The sequence below is a fragment of the Dasypus novemcinctus genome, chromosome 9 (assembly GCF_030445035.2).
Source record: "Dasypus novemcinctus isolate mDasNov1 chromosome 9, mDasNov1.1.hap2, whole genome shotgun sequence".
Taxonomy (NCBI): Eukaryota; Metazoa; Chordata; class Mammalia; order Cingulata; family Dasypodidae; genus Dasypus; species Dasypus novemcinctus.
Genome location: NC_080681.1, coordinates 38,552,399 through 38,567,549, shown reverse-complemented (window position 1 = coordinate 38,567,549; position 15,151 = coordinate 38,552,399). Strand labels below are relative to the sequence as shown.

Genomic DNA, 15,151 nt, shown 5'->3' with positions numbered 1-15,151 from the left:
GGAGTATAAAAATAGATACTATTCACATTAACACCAAAAACCACAAAGCACTTTGAAATAAATCTAATAAAAAATGTTCAGGACATGTATGGAGAAAATGGCAAAATCTTATTAAAGGATATAAAAGAAGACTAAAATAAATGGAAAGTTAGATTATAGCCATGAATCGGAAGACTCAAAATTATATAGATGTCAATTGTATCTCAATTGAATACTATCAAAACCCCAAACAATATTTTCAAGGAACTTGACAAGCTGATCCTAAAATTCACAGTAAAGAGGAAAGGACCAAGAAACAGTAAAACAATCTAGAAAAACAAGGTATAGAGACTTGTTCTATTAGACATTGTAACTTAAAATAAAGCTATAGTAATGGCAATAGTGTGATTTTTACACAAGGCTAGACAAATAAAACAGTGGAACAGAAAGAAGGGCCTAGAAACTGAATATTTGTATAGAGATGTTGTATATGTCTGAGGTGGTGACACAAATCAGTGGAGAAGGATTAACTGTTCAGAAAACATGGTCAGGAGCAGTAAATTATCCACATGGAAAAAAATTAGATCCATACCTAAAAATATATAAAAAATAAATTGGAAAAAAATGAAAGATCTAAATGTAAAAACAAATGTTTAAAACATTTAGAAAAATTAAGGAAAATATCTTAATGATTTTTAGGTAGAAATGGATCCATTTAGCAGAACAGAAGAAAATCATCAACTTATATAAAGGAAAAGATTAACAAATTTAAAATTAAAAATTAAAAACTTCCATTCAAGAGAAAATACCGTAAAAATGTAAAATACAGTCCACAAGCTTGGAAAAAGTATTTGAAACACATAAAACTGACAAAAAGTTACTATACAAAAGTTGTATAGAAATTCTACAAATGAATAAGAAAAAGACAAAAATTGACTAGAGAATTAGACAAAAGATACTAAAGATATGAATGTACAAAAGATACTCAATAGCATTAATAATCATATGTAGGGTGGCACCGTGTGGGAGCACGGCGACAGCAAGGGTCGGCTCGTCTCCAGGCGCCGGTGCGAGTCGGACCCGGGTGGCGGGAACGGGCGTTAAGGCCCTCCGCTTGGGGTTCGGGCGTACTGCCCGCCCCTCTGCCCAGCTGCGCCCGCTTCCCCCTCGGTGGCCTAACCCCGCCTCTCCCCCGAGGGCCACCGCCGCGCCATGACAGCCCCGCCTCGCTGCCGCCGAGAACCCTGGCTACCCCGTCTTCTGCCCGCAACCAGTGATGCACCCCTGCACGAACCTATCAGCCATCTGCCGCCCCGGCCACGCCCCCTGCTCCTCCCCCGTCTTCGCCCTATATTAACCGCTGTACTTCCTGAATAAATCAGACTTGCGCACAGATCCTGGTCTCCTCGGTAGTCTTCTTCCTACCGCGCATCCTCCGCACCTTGCCGGCCCCGGAGCGCCTTCTCGGAAGGCCCCTCCGTGTGTTGCAGCCCTCCGCCCGGGCCCACACCGCCCCTGCAGCGGCCCTCCAGGCGAGCCCACACTGCGACAATCAAGAAATGCAAACACTCATTCATTTAATTGGCAACAATTAGAAAGTCTAATAATCTCAAATTTTGGTAGGGTGTGATGGAATAAGAGCTTTCAACACTGCTAATAGAAATTGAACTGGCAAAAACATATTGAAGAGCAATTTGACACTATCTACTAAACCTATATATACTTACACTCAGCAATTCATCTTCTAGGTATTGTCCCTAGGGAAACTTCTTCATGTGGGTACAGTAAGACATGTCCAAGAATGTAAAATACAGCATGATTCATAAGAGCAAAAATCTGGAAATGAATGAAATGTCCATAAGTATAAGATTAGATTAATTATGTTTATAATCACACAATAAAATACAATATAGGAGTTTAGATGGATAGATTTTTTTAAAAAACAAGGTGTAGAAAGGTATATAAGAATTCCACGGAAATAAAGTTTAAAACAAAGCAATATCACATATATTATTATTATGCCTACATTTGTAAAAGCATAATTCATTGGAAAGATGAATAACAAATTTAGTATAGTCGTTTTTTCTGGGAGAAGGAATAGTATTGGGGAAGGACCACTGTCCTTGTTTGAGTCTTTTGTGGACCCCAAAAAAAGTATGTTCTTAAACTAAGAAGCTTTTGGTTATATAATTTTTGATTAGCTTGCTTCAGTTAAGGGCCTTTGATTAAATTGTGGGACTCAGAGTGGGTCTTAATCCTTTACTGAAGTCCTATATAAACAGAGGAGAGAAGAGAGGAAAAGCTGCCCTTTTATCTTGCCCTGGGAGAGGGGACTCCACAATCAGGTAGACAGAGAAATCCCAAGAGGCTGAGAGAGAGGCTGGAGGCCAGAATCAATGGAGCAGCCAAAGCTGAAGCAATGAGGAGAAGGGTGAGACAAGCCATATGCTTGGTCACCCACAGTTAAGCTCCAAGAGAAACCATCTTTAGAAGGCACTGCCATTGTGCCTTGCCACATGGCAGGAGTCCAGGATTGCCAGCAGCAGACCTTTGGTGAGAAAACATCTCTGATGATGTTTTGGTTAAGACATTTTCACAGCCTTGGAACTGTAAGTTTTTACCTTAATAAATTCCCATTATAAAATCCAACCGATTTCTGGTATTTTGCATTGGCAGTCTTTGCATGATTGGCCAAGATAGCCAAGATGGCCAAGGGGCATTAATTGTATCTATAAATTTTTTAATCTATACCACATATGGTTAACATTTAAGAGTTGATACAAGAGAGATTGGGTAAGTGCTGCAGTCTTCACTATAACTTTCTATGTGCTTGCAATGTTTAATTTAATTTTTAAAAATTTTAAGTCTATTGAAGTCGGAAGGAACTCCATGTCAGTTTAAATCCTGCATTCAGCACTTGCTGTTAAAATTTAGAGCCTGCCATCAAGTTCTATAAATAAGATAATAGAATGTAGGAATTACACTTAATCCTCTAATTACTCTCAGCTTTAATCAAGCCTTTATTAACATAATGTATCTAGCTTGGGGTCTCAAAACCTGAGAGAGGACTTAGGGAAGAGTAATCAAAACAATGAAAAATAAGCAGGTGATAGAAGGAAAGGAAATGGGAACTGGGGTGATTTAGACTGGTAAAAGAGAGCAAAGGGTAAAGCCTAGTATGGAGGATGCACAGTTTGCTCTGTTTTTACTGTTTATCTGTGCCTCAGTTAAAGCCTCTAGCTTTCTGTTTTCTATTGCCGCATAATAAATCAACTCAAACTATAGTGGCTTAAAGCAATAAGAACCATTTATTTTGCTCAAGGATATGTAATTTGATCAGGACTCGGCAAGGAAGACTGCTCCATGTGGCATTAGCTGTGACAGCTCAACAGAGTTGGAAGATTCACATCACAATGTCTCACTCACCTGGCTATCAAGTTGGCATTCTCTATCGACTGTGAGCTGGGACAGACGGAGGTAGAGGGGACAAAACTCTACCTCTTGACTGGGAATGACACAGTTGTAGAAGAACTTTGGGTTGGGGGTTATTGTTTTGGCCATCTTTTTGTAAAATGCAATTTGCCACACTGACATCCTTTCCACAGTACAATTTGTTATTCTCGCTGCTTCTAGAAGATATCCGATCATGCCATTCCTGGTTGCACAATAGGGGAGGCTCCACTCTACTCTTACCCCATAGACCAGATATGTTTTGAACAACTGCAAGTCTTCATGGGGATATACAGTAATTTATTGAAGGATAAAACAATAGCATCTGTGACCAAACTTAGGAAACACTCACCAAAAATGTTGATGCTTCTAATTATTTTCTACTTGAGTTTAGTTAAATATTATGGCAGCACATTCATATCTCATGTCACCCGGTATTTTTTTTTTTTTAATGAACTTTATTTTTTTTAAGATTTTTAAAAAAATTTCTCTCCCCTTCCCTGCCCCTCCCCACCTGCCCCAGTTGTCTGCTCTCTGTGTCCATTCGCTGTGCGTTCCTCTGTGACTGCTTCTATCCTTCTCAGTGGCACCAGGAATCTGTGTTTCCTTTTGTTGTGTCAGCTCTCCGTGTGTGAGGCACCATTCTTGGGCAGGCTGCACTTCTTTTGGCCCTGGGTGGCTCTCCTTAGGGGATGCACTCCTTGCGCATACGTCTCCCCTTTGCGGGGGACACCCCTGCGTGACACAGCACTCCTTGTATGCATCAGCACTGTGCATGGGCCAGCTCCACACAGGTCAAGGAGGCCCTGGGTTTGAACCGCAGACCTCCCATGTGGTAGGCAGACACCCTATCCATTGAGCCAAGTCTGCTTCCCTGTCACCTGGTATTCAGATCATGTACAGGCACGTCAGTATGGATGAATTGGGAAGAGTTCACACAACAGTATTTCTGCCCCATCTAGACTTTCAAAAAGAACATAGCACATAAATCAAATTAGATTTTAGATTATTTTTCAACCCAGAGAAAATCAAGATAGGCCTTGAAAAGTTTCTCTGTGAAGTTCTTTCTCTTAGTTGACTTGGGATGTTTTGGGACAAAAATTAAAAGTAGAACTATCTGTCAATTCAAGGACCTGTTAGTTGGTTATGCTAGGAGGATCTCCTTTTACCCTAACCTTCAATTTAATATATTGTCTTCTTTGTTACACTGGACTGGAAAATTATTGTTTTACACCAGATCATGCCCTTACACTTCTTTCTTCCGTAGACTGTCCAACATGCTTCCTGAATGGATCTCAACTAGAGCTGAGTGACATGTGAGGTACGGTTGCCCTGGGGAAAATTTGACTAAGGTGGTTCTTGAAACTCATCTTTATTAGGTTGAAATATATGAAATTACTGATTGTCAACCAGTTTTGACCAACCAAAAATGTAAATTTCAAGTTGTTCTATATATATATATTGATTAGATTCAAAAATGTCCTTGCAAACACCAAGTCAGGGCCTTGATTCAAGATTAGTCTAGTTAGAATCTTCTAATTGAAGATTCAAATGGCTTTTCCTTGTACCTCAACGTTCTGATGTAAAAGCAAAGGAAAGTGGGTATCACTGATTCTTAAGTGAACCAACCAGTACATTTCTTCATATGGGGGCCTACCCAAAGGGTACCCTTGTTTATCTGGACTGTTTTTTAACTGCTGTGTACATTAATCAAATAAACTTAAATATGAGGGTCTTCAAGAATATGTTTGAAGTTATTGACTAAAGCATTTGTGTATTTTTTTAATAAACCAAAAATGAACTGGAATGAATAAAGTTTTTTGTTTCCTAATCTGGGAAGTGGAGAAACTAATCCTGATTTATCGCAGAAGTTAGAAGTAATGAAAGAATCCTCAAGCCACACTTAATGAGTACTTAATACTATAATTATGATCCATAAAATAGATATCCACAAGGAGTATGACCAAAATGATTGACAATTATGATTAATATAACATTATAATAATGCTGTGACAGAGTTTAAAAGGCAATTTCTAATTTCCACTGCTACCAAAAAAAATCATATGTTAAGAAAGTAAAAATCAAAGAGAGATATAATTTTAAAAATATGTTATCTTTATTTGATACTCTTTGGAGGGAAAAAAAAAAGGAGTAGGATAAAGACTTTGTGAGTGTTTCAGGAGAAGTACAAAGTTTACCAGAATGGTTAAATGTTTCCATCCAAGTTTCAAGAATTTCTCATGTCTTTTTACAATGCCTCAGTTCTACTTGGTATACTCCAAATAGACTGTTTTAACAATAGAAGAATAATAAATTAAATTGAGTCTAAAATGCACACTATACTCCTCTAAATTTTCCTTTTCAAGTGCAGGAAAGAGCTATAGCATCGCCCTCTGGATATGGGGGAAGAAGGGCTATCTTACACACTCAACCATCTAATTCCATCCCAGCATTTCTTTCTCTCATTACAACTATACTTGGCCAAAGAAGGAAATATAAGGACCAACTCCCCATCTCTTATTTTTTCACATGTGGTGACAAAACCCCTTGATCACTGGGTTTAAGTCTGGACTCTTCATATTTCCTTGAACTTCTCAAAATTTATATATAGTTTGCACTATATTATCTTTAAGTAACCCATTTAGCAGTATTTTTTAAAGTGTGCTCCAGGAAGTCTATCTCCACAAGATGTTAATAAGATTATTATGGCATAAAAGAGTTTCATATGCACTGGGCAGCTCTCCTTATGGGGTGCACTCCTTACACATGGGGCTCCCCTACGCGAGGACACCCCTGCATGGCACGGCACTCCTTGGCGTGCATCAGCACTGCACATGGGCCAGCTGCATGCGGGTCAAGGAGGCCCAGGGTTTGAACCGTGGACCTCCCATGTGGTAGATGGATGCCCTAACCAATGGGCCAAGTCCGCTTCCCACAAAACTATTTTAAGAAACTAGAACACACTTTAGTAAACTAGGTTTTAAGGCATTTCTTATTGGCATCTCTTGATACTAATATATATTATGGGTTTCTTAAGACAGATATCCAAGCTTTTTATTTATACCCCTGTGATTCTAATAACTCCTAAATATTTATTCAGGAGTGTATTTATTCAGCAAACATTTATTAATTGCATACTATTTTCTAAGCACTGTTGTAGCTTTTGGAGATAAGCAAATGAAAAATTAAAATAATGTCTTTGTCCTTATGGAACTGACATTCTAGTTAGGAGAGGTGCCAATTAACACATAAATAAATAAATAGTATGATTTCAGATACTGGTAAGTGCTAATGAAGAAAAAATAAGCACAAGATAAAGAACAAGAGAGTTTCCTGGGAATGGGAAGAGTGGTTGTGGCATTTTATAGGGGTAATAAACATGATTTCTCTGAGGAGGTGACATTTGGACTAAAGCAATATGAAATGGATCTCTCCATTTACGATTTATTTTATCCTTTGTGGTTATTTTTTTACCAAAATAATACAAGCAACTCAACAACAAAAAGACAAACAAACCAATTTAAAAATGGGCAAAGGACTTGAATAGACATTTCTCCAAAGAAGATATACTAGTGGCGAGTAAACATATGAAAAGATACTCAACATCATTAGTAATTAGGGAAATGCAAATCAAAACCACAATGAAATTCCACTTCCTACCCATTAGGATGGCTATTAATTAAAAATACCAAGTGTTGGTGATAATATAAAGAAATTATAACCCTTGCACATTTTTGGTAGAATGTACAAGGAGTGGATATGACTCAAGCAGTTGAGTGCCCACCACCCACATGGGAGGTCCCAGGTTCAGTTCCCCGTGCCTCCTGAAAAAACAGTAACAAACAACAAGCAGGGCAAATGATAGACCAATTTAGAGAAGCCAGTGTGGCTCAGTGGTTGAGTGCCAGCTTCCTACATATGAGGTTCTGGGTTCAATCCCTGACACCTAGTACCTAAGAAAAAATTGCAGGGAATTGGATGTGGCTCAACAGATAGAGCATCCACCTACCATACAAAAGGTCCAAGGGTTCAATACCCAGGCGTGTAATGAGCTGGCCCATGCACAGTGCTGCTGCATGCAAGGAGTGCCAGCCTTTGCAGGGATGCCCCCACATAAGGGTGCCCCCCACACAACAAGTGGCCTCTGCACAAAGAGAGCTGCCCCACACAAAACCACAGCCCACCCAGGAGTGGTGCCACACACACACAGAAAGCTGACACAGCAAGATGACACAACAAAAAGAGGCATAGATCCCCAGTGTCACCTGATGAGAATACAAGTGGACACAGAAGAGCACACAACGAATGGACACAGAGAACAGACAACCCGGGGGAGAGGGAGATAAATAAATAAATCTTTAAAAAAAAAAAGTGCAACCACTGTGTAAAACAGTTTGATGGTTCTACAAAAAGTTAAACAATCACCATAGGGTCCAGCAATTCTACTTCTAAGTATACACACAAAAGAACTGAAAACAGGAACTCACACAAATATTTGTCACCAATAATCATAGTAACATTATTCACAATAGTCAAAAGGTAGAAACAACCCAAGTGCCTATCAACAGATGAATGAACAAAATGTGGTATACACATATAATGGAATATTATTCAGCTATAAAAAGGAATTAAGTCATATATTACAATATGGATAAACCTTGAAGACATCAGGTTGAATGAAATAAGCCAGTCACAAAAGGACAAATATTTTATTATTTCATTTATATGAAATACTAGAATAAGCAAATTAATAGAGCTAGAAAGTAAATTAGAGGTTACCAGGGACAAGATGATGGATTTATTGACTGATGGGTACAGAGTTTCTATTTGGAGTAACCTCCTAAAAGCCTCCTTGCTGCTTATATGTGGCCTCTCTCTAAGCCAAACTCAACATATAAACACACTACCTTCCCATCAGTGTGGGACATGACCCCTGGGGTAAGCCTCCCTGGCACTGACGGATTATTACCAAGTGCCAACTAGCAATGCATTTGAAAAAAGACCTTGACCAAGAGGGGGAAATATTAATTACAAATGAGTTTTATGGCTAAGAAATTTCAAAATCAGTCAGTAAGTCATTACAGAGGTTACACTTATGCATGTCTCAGGAGGGTCTCAATGACTGCCACAGTAAACAGTGCCTCAAGGAGGGGTGCTCCTGAGGGCTCCAGAAACATCTAGACACTATAGTCAGGGCAGGCAATCTCAGGAATTCAGCACCCTGTCAATCGGCCTTACCCTGGAATATATTTTTCCAATGTAACAAAGTTAGATGCATTTATAATTTCCCTATATATGGGTCTATTGCCCCTTTTATTTGAACCTGTAATTAGCACTATACTCTTTAAATATGTGTACCAGAGACTTAAATCTTCATTCTGTTCATACGCTGCTTGAGCCTTGACTCTCAGCAGTATTGCAACACCTACTCTCCAGTTCATCAGGCTTGCACAGGACAACTAACAAAAGGATGATGATGGATGGTGCCCATCTCAAAAACCAGAGAGTATCTACAACTGCAAGCAAGATAGTTCCATCCACTTGCCTTATGGGATCTAAGCCACCTCTCAATCAGAAATAGAGCATCACTATCCCAACATCCTCAAGACTGAAGAATGAGCAAACATAAGGGAGGAATGCAACTATGGACTAAAGTAGACTTACTATTGTTCTAGCAATGGAAGGTCTTATAACATTGATATAAAGGCAGTTGTCATCAGAGGTTCTGAGGGGAGAGAGAGGGAAGAATAGGTGTAACATGAAGCTTTTGGGGGATATTGGAATTTTTCTGAATGATATGCAATGATGGATACAGGCCATTATACATTTTGTCAAAACCTACAAAAATGTGTGGTACAACTGTAAACCATAATGTAACTACAGACCACATTTAGTAGCAACGCTTCAATATGTGTTCATTAATTGTAACAAATGTAAGATGTTTTAACTAATCATTGTAACTAATGAAAGATTTGTTAATGGAGGAAAGTTGGGGAGGAGGTGGGGTATATGGGAATCCCCCTATATTTTTATGTATCATTTGTGGAATCTAAAGCTTCATTAAAAGTGGAATTTTTTTAAAAGCAGCAATTGCTGCTCCAACCCTCCCCATCCTAGGTCCAATTACAGAAGCAACCTCTTTCAATAGTTTATGATTTTTATTTTTCTGATAGTTACAAATATGTTGGACTCATGTGGAGTTTGGCAGAGCAAAAAGATGAGAAGATCCTGCATTCCCTGATGATCATGAAGATACCACATCAGCCCTAAAGTTCCTACTTTACTATGAGAGAGGAATAAAACTCCACTGTCTTCCTTAAACTACTATTATTTGGAACTATCTATTACTTATAGCCAAACCCTAACTGATGCAGGATCCAGTATCACATTTCCAGGCAACTCAGAGAAAAATGTTCCTAGCATCAAAGTCAAATGTATTCTTTTTCCTATCTTTACAGTAATTTCTCAAAATTGTGCTATATTTTAGTTTGCTTAATATTTAGCTTGTGACTTTCCTATATAGCTTTTGTTTGTTTGTTCCTCCTTTTCTAATTCTGTTTTCTGTTTTCTCATGAGAGAAGAGCTTGCCTGCTTCACTGTCATTCATGACATTAGCTTTTATCCCATTCTGTCTAATCTTTGAAATCTGTTTCTTTCTTGTTCTTGAGTCGTGCTTCAAGAGAGCTTCAGAAGTTTCCAGCACAACTATTATGCTGTGGTGCCTTTTCACTGGATTCTTCGTTCATTCTATAGCTTCTTTGATGCCCCATTTTTCTCTTTCTTGGTTTTAACCCTGTTTTTCTGGAATATACCATAAAGTAATTTTCTAAGCAAGAGTGCCTGCAAGTAAGAATTCCAAGTCCTTGTATGTTTGAAAAAGTCTGTATTTCCCTAACACAGTAACCCAGAGTTGGGTGAGAATTGTGGTTGATGGTACAGATGCAGAAGTGTCCTTCTGTGAGCTAGAGAGGATGTACTTCACTATTGCAGAGTGGTGGGAATGTGAAGAAGTATGGGAAAAACACAATTGGTGTGACCTCTGGACTGTAGTTAACAGAAATACTATAATATTCTAGCATCAATGCCAAAGATGTACTGCATTGATAATGGGGGGGTATAGAAAAAATGTGCCAAGTGGACCAAGGTTGGTAGTAATAGTCTGATGATATTATCTTACAATCTGTAACAAATGTTCCACCATGGTGTGGTGTGTTGGTAAAGGGGTATTGTATGGGAATTTTACACATGTGCATGATAGTTTTGCAAGTTCACAACTTCTGTAATAAAAATATATTAAAAATAATTATAATAGGGTGGGTTGGGGGAAATATATCAAATGTAAGATATGGACTATAGTTAGTAATATTTTGATGATATTCTTTCATAATTTGTAACAAATGTTTCATAACAATGCAAGGTGTTGGTGGTGGGTGATGTATGAGATCCCTGTATAATGTTATGCATGTTTTTTTTGTAAGTTCACAACTTTTACTATATATTTATTGTTTATGAATGTTCATGTATAAATGATATACTTCAATAAAATTTTAAAAAATAAAAATTAATAATTTTAAGTCTGTATTTCCCTTTATACTTTTATTGGCTGTAATTTTCTCTCAGAATTTGACAGGATTTTCTCAGCTGTCTTCAAGATCCCATGTATCTGGGGTTGCCACATGACAGTATGAATCTTAATTTTTTGTTTGTGACTTATATTTTCTCTGTGAGAGCTTCTCAGACATGCTGTTTAGAGTTTGTTACCTGAAATTTCATGATAGTGTGTCTAGATGTAGGTCTTTTTTCACTCATTCACCTCAACATTGGGTAAGAGCTTTCAATAATAAAGAATTGCATTGCTCTATTTCTCTGGAAATTTTTCTTCTTTTATTGTTTTGTTAATATCTTCCCCTTTGCTCTGTCTTTCTGGTATATCTGTTAGTTAAGATTAAATCTGGATGGATTCATTGTATCTGACAAACTCTGAACTAAAGTTCCTAGAGAGGTTTTCCTGGCATATCAGTTCTTTCCATTGAAGTCATTCCTGCCTGAATGCCCTAGATTGACAGTTTTTCATTCAAAAAAATAGTCATAGTCCATCAACATTCTGTTCTCCTTTGATCTTAGAGACTTTTTAGAATATCTCATCCACACATGGCATCCTTCTCTTTTTATTTGTTTATTTTCTTTCATTTCCCATATTTTCTTTTCAGACATTCGTGTTCAGTCTTCCATCTTGATAGAACACTTGAAGTTTACCTCGGTGACTCAATTGAAATAAAACTATTGCACCAAGTTCTCAACAATGCCATTTTTAAATATGAGTATGTTGAACAACTTAAGTAACAGCAAAACTCAAGTTTAAGTATTTTATCATTGCAAATACCAGGTGAAGGATATGAAAGGCAAGATATACCCCCTCTCCAAAAAAAGGAATGGAGTACTATCTTCTGTTGTTTTTTTTCATTTTCATGTAGAATGTACCTCTTTAACTTATATAGCTTTAAAAACTTTTTTATTCCATTTAGGTGATATCTTAAAAGAGTTTCTGTATCAAAAAAAAAAATTATTTTCCCTAGGGATTTTTCCTGAGTCCTTGGACCAATTTCTGATTCTTTTAAAATACCTTACCAACTGTGATATTAACACATTATCATAAGAGCTGTAACAGCAGGAGACTACTTTTTTCTTTCTTGGGAGAGGGAGAAAGATTATGTGCCTACAATTTATAACAGAATTTCCTCTATGTCCAACTTACACTCTTGGGATTATAAGTGCTATGGTAACTTCTCTTCACTTAAGCAGGCTTGTAATGAACTCAATGATATGTAAGCAAACTATAAATTTACTTATTTATAAGTCATAACTATTGTTTGTAGGTACCTAAATATATATGTGTGTGTGTGTGTATATATATATAGTATATATTTTCAACAAATATTTGTGGTGAGCACTTTACTTTGTCCGAGGATACCACATGAAACAAGACATTCAGCCTGTGAGAGTAAGGAAGAGCCAATTTATGTGTCTTTTACCAAAAGCATGTATTCCTACTCAGTTATACTGCTCATGTCAGGAAAATTATCTCTAAGCTTGAAACAAATTAAAGTTTGCTTTCCTTTTAGTTAATTCAGTATCCAGGTTATCTAAATGCACCACAATGCTTGTTTTAGATATTGATGTTGGGAAACTGACTTGGCCCAGCGGTTAGGGCACCCATCTACCACATGGGAGGTCCGCAGTTCAAACCCCAGACCTCCTTGACCCGTGTGGAGCTGGCCCATGCACGGTGCTGATGTGTGCAAGGAGTGCTGCACGCAAGGGGAGCACCCCGTAAGGAGAGCCGCCCAGCGCGAAAGAAAGTGCAGCCTGCCTAAGAGTGGCACCACCCACACAGAGAACTGACACAACAAGATGACTCAACAAAAAGAGACACAGATTCCCATGCTGCTGACAACAACAGAAGCAGACAAAGAAACAAGATGCAGCAAATAGACACAGAGAACAGACAACCAGGGCGGGGGCGGGAGGGAGGAGTGAAATAAATAAATAAATAAATCTTAAAAAAAAAAAAGATATTGATGTTGCAGACTGCTGCTCAGCATTCTCTTCTAATTAAATTCAATTAAACAAATTGCCCTTGGGAAACCGACTTTGACCCAGTGGTTAGGGCGTCGGTCTACCACATTGGAGGTCCGCGGTTCAAGCCCCGGGCCTCCTTGACCCGTGTGGAGCTGGCCCATGCGCAGTGCTGATGCGTGCAAGGAGGGCCGTGCCACACAGGGGTGTCCCCCGCGTAGGGGAGCCCCACACGCAAGGAGTGCACCCATAGGGAGAGCCGCCCAGCGCGAAGGAGGGAGCAGCCTGCCAAGGAATGGCGCTGCCCACACTTCCTGTGCTGCTGACGACAACAGAAGCTGACAAAGAAACAAGACGCAGCAAAAAGACACAGAAAACAGACAACCGGGGGAGGGGAGGGGAATTAAATAAATAAATAAATAAATAAATAAATAAATCTTAAAAAAAAAACAAAAAACAAAAACAAATTGCCCTCAAGGAGCTCAGCCTAAAGATGCAACCAAAAGTGTTTTTCTCAAGTTCCCAACATGTTTCTCTGTTATCATTCAATGATGGTGAGGTGGAACACGCACCAAATCTTATAGCCCTTCCATGCTTTTTTGAGTTTCCCCATCCTTTACTCTGGGGTTCTTGCTAAATAATCACTTTTTTTAAAAAAAGATTTATTTTATTTATTTATACTCCCCCATTGTTTGTGGTTGCTGTCTGCTCTCTGTCCACTTGCTGTGTGCTCTCTGTGTCTGCTCATCTTTTTAGGAGGCACCAGAAACCAAACCTGGAACCTCCCACGTGGGAGAGAGGTGCTTAACCACCTGAGCCATCTCAGCTCCCAGGTTTGTTGTGTCTCTCATTGTCTTTCCTCTTTGTGTCTATTCTGTGTCATCTTGTAGCATCAGCTCACCATATCTACCCAGCACACCAGCTCTAGGAAGCACCAGGAACCGAACCTGGGACCTCCCATGTAGTATGCAGAAGCCCAATTGCTTGAGCCACTTCCCTACCTAAATAATCACTTTTGACAATGGTTGAAGTCAATTCAAAAAACTCCCATAGGAACTATCAAAGCATTGTTTGTCTTCCAGAAACCAAGAAAGAGTTTTTGTTTTCCATTCTATCTCCTTCTCATGAAACAGGGAAGATCCAGGTTTTGTGGACATGAAGCTTACTCATTTTGTGGTGAGAAGAGGAAGAAAGAAAAGAAAAGAAAATTCCAAATACAGATTTCTACATTTCCTCTTTGGAAAGATTTGGAAGGGATCCTTGAAAGTCGAGAACCATGAAGCTTTAGCTTTATAGCTTTATTCACTTCATAGTAAATCCTCCTCAGGAGCAGCAAAAAAAATAAATATGCAGTGCTTTGGAGAGTTATCAATAAAATTTACCCCTACATTAGCTCTTTGGGCATAGGAAAAATACGAGAAACATGTGGTGCATATAAAGGAGCCTTCTTTCTGCTACAATCACCTGCATTTGCCTAAAACTTGACTTGTCACAGGGAGGAGTTCTCATCTGAATAGTGAACTAACAGGAAAATGTTTGTGGGTAGCCTGTCCTCTCTATCTTTGTCTTCTTACTATGTTACTGATCTTGGATTCCAAGCCCCAGTACCTTAAACCAACAATGAACTCTTGCTTTATATCTGCCCTTTCAATGGTTCCACCCAGAAAGCTAGATCATTTTTAAATGCTGGCACCCAAATAGCTAAGATAATAGGATAGACAAGATGTGTTTTATCAGATAGAAAAAAAACAACAGGGGGAAAAAAGCTATTTGGGCAGTGTCCTTAAAAGTCTGTACCTGAAGCCAGTGTTGGCTGCTGCATTTAGCTACTTCGTTCCGTGGAAATGAGTTGTATGACTCTGCTGATAAAAGGCTGTAGACCTCTGGAATACAAGCAAGTAGCACCTCATTATACAAACAGAAGCAACTCAACTATGCATGCCCTCAAACTGAGCTCAGTGCTCTGCTGCATTTCAAAAATATCCATCTGTTCCAAGAGAAGAAACAGGAAGTTTTGTTAATTATCTCTCACAACCCGCTAGTTAGTTCCCAGAAAAATCACTAAAGCCATCTTTCCTGAATAAATTTAACAAGTAAGTTACAAGATGCAACATAGTAGCTAAACCTTACATTACTCCTTTTAAAT

The 15,151-nt window shown here is 38.6% G+C and overlaps 1 long non-coding RNA gene across 1 annotated transcript in view; it reads right to left on the bottom strand.

The window, feature by feature from the left end:
- LOC131279901 (uncharacterized) overlaps positions 1–14,951 on the bottom strand; it is a 31,245-nt gene extending 16,294 nt beyond the window's left edge. Inside the window, exons 1-2 of the long non-coding RNA XR_009187399.1 lie at positions 14,803–14,951; positions 1,707–1,815 (exon numbers count right to left, since the gene is read on the bottom strand). This is a non-coding gene — a long non-coding RNA (uncharacterized lncRNA). The remainder of the gene's footprint in view (positions 1–1,706; positions 1,816–14,802) is intronic.
- Positions 14,952–15,151: the final 200 nt, after the last annotated feature.